The following is a 4,185-nucleotide window of genomic DNA, read 5'->3' as shown; positions in this document are numbered from 1 at the left end:
AATAATCTTCTCTCTGATCTCATAGCACTCCTTAAACACCTTTACGAACATTCTGTGTTATCACATTATCCTGTGGTAAATTGAGCTATCTGCATGTGTCTAACTTCCAAATGTGAACTCCAGGAGGATAGTGGTTGTACCTTATTCATCTTTTTGTCTCCAGGGCCTGGCATGGGACCTGCCACTCATTCACTGAATGAATGAGGAAGTCAATACCCAAAAAAAGTAAAGAGACTTTACATTGGTTGGTTTAATTTAGCCAGATCTGGGCTTCCTCTGCATTTACTCACTAAATTGCTTACAAAGAAAGATGTGCAAGGATGTGAAAGAGAAGGACCTACAGGGCTATGAAATTAGTTTTCAATATTCTTTTAAAAACATCACTTTCCCAACAAAAGTGATAATAGCTGCTTTAATATGAATTAGTAACGGAAGGCTGGATATCAACTTGAACTTGAGAATGTGTTTTCAGGAAAGCAATCTTACAATACTCCAAATCTTAATTGGTTGGTTCAATCAGTGTAGGGAATGTCAGCCTGAAAATTAGAAGACCTGCCCCCTGGTTCCTGTGGGACTTTGTACAAGTTACTTCACTTTTCTGGGTCTTGGACACCTCCTCTGTAAAATGAGGGGTAAAATTGAACATCTCTGAGGTTTCTCCTAACTCTGAGGTTTTATGACCTCAACCAGATTCATTAAACTGATGCAGCAAGTTTATTTATTTTGGCTCTACTCCATACTTAGGAGAATGAAGTATTTTTAATAAGATACTAAGGAGTTGTACAAAATATATTATTAAATCATAACAGTAATATAAATACCTAAAAGGAAACGGGAAATAAAGGAAAAAGAACCATCCATAGTTCTACCTCTCTAATGTTATTGTTTTGCAATGTTTTCTTCCATTATTTTTTACATTTACATGTGTATGCTTTTCCCACTTACCATAAGCATATTCCTTGATGTTAATTATTTGTAATTTTCATTTTAAATGACTACATACTGAGTAGATGAATGGGATATGTAAATACTCTCCTATTGTAAGATAATTAGGTTGTCAATTTTTTGATAGCACTGAAATTAAAATCTCAGTAAATCTAACTTTTCCCATACTTTGGGTTATTCCAACAAATGGGAATCCCATCAAAAAAAAAAAAAAATCCCAACATTTGTATGACTTACCACACATTGCCACAGTTTATTTTAGTAAGCATCTGTGATTTTGCTCTGCAGCACTCTTTCACCTTCCTCTGATAATAGTACCCTAATTTTCCCAAGGGAAACCAAGCCCACCCTCATACCCAGTACATGTGGTTTGGGAATAATTGACTTTACTCACATCCCTTCCCACTTCTCCAGAGAGTAACATGTGGTTTAGGCCTGGCGAATCAGGGCACTATATTCCCCTGGCCACAGTTCAGGGATGGGCATGTGACCCAGATGGAGCCAAGTAATTGCTCCCTAAAGGTACTTAGTATTCAGACTTCTATCACTATATTTTTTCACTGCCTTTGAACTTGATATATATGGAATCTCATGATGTGACTGCAACCTCTTAGCCTCTTAGCAGCCTACACCTGCTGTCATAATGAGAAGAGACTTGGGGGTCGTGGGGGAAGGAATGAATGTTTGCATGCGAGAGGGACATGACTTGTGGACCGAGGATTGACTGTGGCAGATGATGTTTTCCAAAAATGGTTGAAACAATATTTCTGGTCCTACTTGTTCTTTCAGAACTCTACCACGCTTCCATCAAGAAATGGACTCTATTTCCCTTCCCTTTGAACCTGGTTGGCCTTGACTGTTCCAATCAAGACTCTGGTAGAAATAATGCTATGACTTCCATAGCTTGATCATAAAAAAAGAGTTTCCTCCTATCTCTTTCTCTGCAGTCACTTGCCCTTGGAATCTGGCCATATGTTGTAATGAAGCCTAGGTCACGTGGCGATGCCACATACAGATGTTCCTGCTGGTAATCCCAGCAAAGACTCCAGGCAACAGCCAACATCAACTGCTGGGAATGAACGAGGCCTCAGATGGTTCCAGATCTTAGCCTTCAAGCTGCCCCAGCTGATGCCCAGAGGAGCAGAGAGGAGCTGTTCCCATTAAGTCCTACCCAAACTGGAGATTCATGAGCAAAATAAATGGTTTAAGCCATAGAAATGGTTTGTTATGCAACCATAGATAAACAGAATTCTGTAATATCCATGTGTTCTCGGGAAGAGCCTTCTGGTGATATTTGACTGTGGACAAATTATTTTTCTCTCTAGGCCTTGGTTTCCTCAGCTGTAAAATGGAACAATAATTACCATGTCATGGAAATGTTGTGAAGTTTAAGGGAGATAACACACACAAAGTGTTCTTTTCACAACGGGACTTCAATAAATGCTACCTATTATTTCAATTTACTTCCATCAAGTTGTTCTGGATTTACTGCTTTGTATAAATTTCCTTTCAGGGTATGTAGGGTATGTGTGTGTTACGTACACACAAATAGAAAATCTGGTTTTGTGCACTGGCACACACATAGGCACATTGCAACACTGTAGCTTCTACATAGTTCTCTCCCATCATTTGCTTTGTGGGGAGCCAGCTACCGTGTCAGGAGGATGCTGGAGTAGCCTTACAGGGTGGGCCACATAGTGAGAAACAGACCTCTTGCCTCACTAACTTGCCATCTACCTGAGTGAGCTACTTTGCAAACTGATCCTCCAGCTTGAGGCAGCCTTCAGATGACTGCAAGCTCTCAGAGATCCCAAGCCAGAACCACTCAGCCAAACCACTCTTGATTCCTACAGAAACTGCAAAAACTGTCTGAAATAAAAATAATTTTATTGCTGTTTTAAGCCACTAAAGTTTGGGATAATTTATTACGCACTAATAGTTAACAGATATATCAACATGAGAAGGGATGTAGGGGAGAAACTGATCCAAGGTTGAGGGCTGTTTTAGGGTCTACATGGAAGGACAGAGGTGCCTGAATGGACTTGAAAGTGCTGACTTTCAAGAATGAGACTGAGTTTGAAATAAATGGCCATGGGGTCTGGAGTAGACAGGGAAGAAAGTAAAGCCGAGGAGGGAAACAGACTTGGAACCGGGATACTAAACTGCAGAGTTCACTGAAGTTGAAGAGCAGGTCTGGTGAGGGCAAAGGACTAAGAAATCCGGAACAAAAGCAAGTTTTGTTCAGAATGTGGAATATCTTGGTTACTGATTTCAGAGGTGGGACAGTTCTGGAGAACAAAGTGCAGGATACGGTCACTGAGGTGGGTGGTGGAATGGCAGAGCCGGGGAAAGGTCTTTCTAACTTTCTGGTGAGTACAAGTACACATGGGACGATGCGGCAGCATAAGCGGATGACAGCAGACTGTTAGAAATCTTCTCCTAAGATCCCTTCATCCCTAAAGTGATGGCATGAGGATGGAATGCAGGTTGCACGGCTTGATGGTGAAAGCCTCAACGCAGGGGTAGTTGGCCTGGTTGTTGTAGCGACAAGTTAGAATGCCAGCCTTTACTTCTGGTTCAAGATATTGAAGACGTGGGAAGAAGGAAGAACTCAATTTGACAGGGCTTCAAGGGAAGCAGTGAACTCAAGGAAACATCGAATTTTAGACGAGATCAAGAGGTGCAGCAATGAATGCTCTAGGAAAAGGTTCGAAGTGTAAGGAAGTTTCTTCGCATTGGCATGAGTCTGCTTGTAAAGAAGCTGGAACTTTATTCTGTTGGCAACTGGGAACCACTGGAAAGTTTTATGCAGGGGACTGACATGATGAGCTCTGAATTTTAGAAAGCTCACCCTGACAGCAGTGGCAGGATGGTGGATGTACTGCGCATGAGTGCTGGCAGGTTCCTTGGAAGGAAAAGGGTTGGTAAAAGGGTCCCTTCCACACAGGTGCTGAGGCCTCATCATCAGTCCACTAAGAGAATGGAGTCAGCTATCCAGAAGTAGAGACTACTGAATTTAATGGGCAGTGAGGGAGAGGAGTGGAGGCACTTGAGAAGGCAGTGGCCAGATCTTTCACCTCCTTTCTGAAGCTGTTGTAGATCGTTCAAAGCTCTTCTGATCCTCCATTGAGCCTGGATCTTTAACTGCCAGTTACCCCCAGTTTACTTTGCTTCTTTCTTTCCTGTCCCCTAAATCCACTTATCTTGATCTACTATTCGGTATCCTATTTGTATTTTTAT

The sequence above is a fragment of the Equus przewalskii genome, chromosome 6, assembly GCF_037783145.1.
Source record: "Equus przewalskii isolate Varuska chromosome 6, EquPr2, whole genome shotgun sequence".
NCBI classification, from domain to species: Eukaryota; Metazoa; Chordata; class Mammalia; order Perissodactyla; family Equidae; genus Equus; species Equus przewalskii.
The sequence above is the reverse complement of the archived record's forward strand: the minus strand, read 5'-3'. Positions refer to the sequence as shown.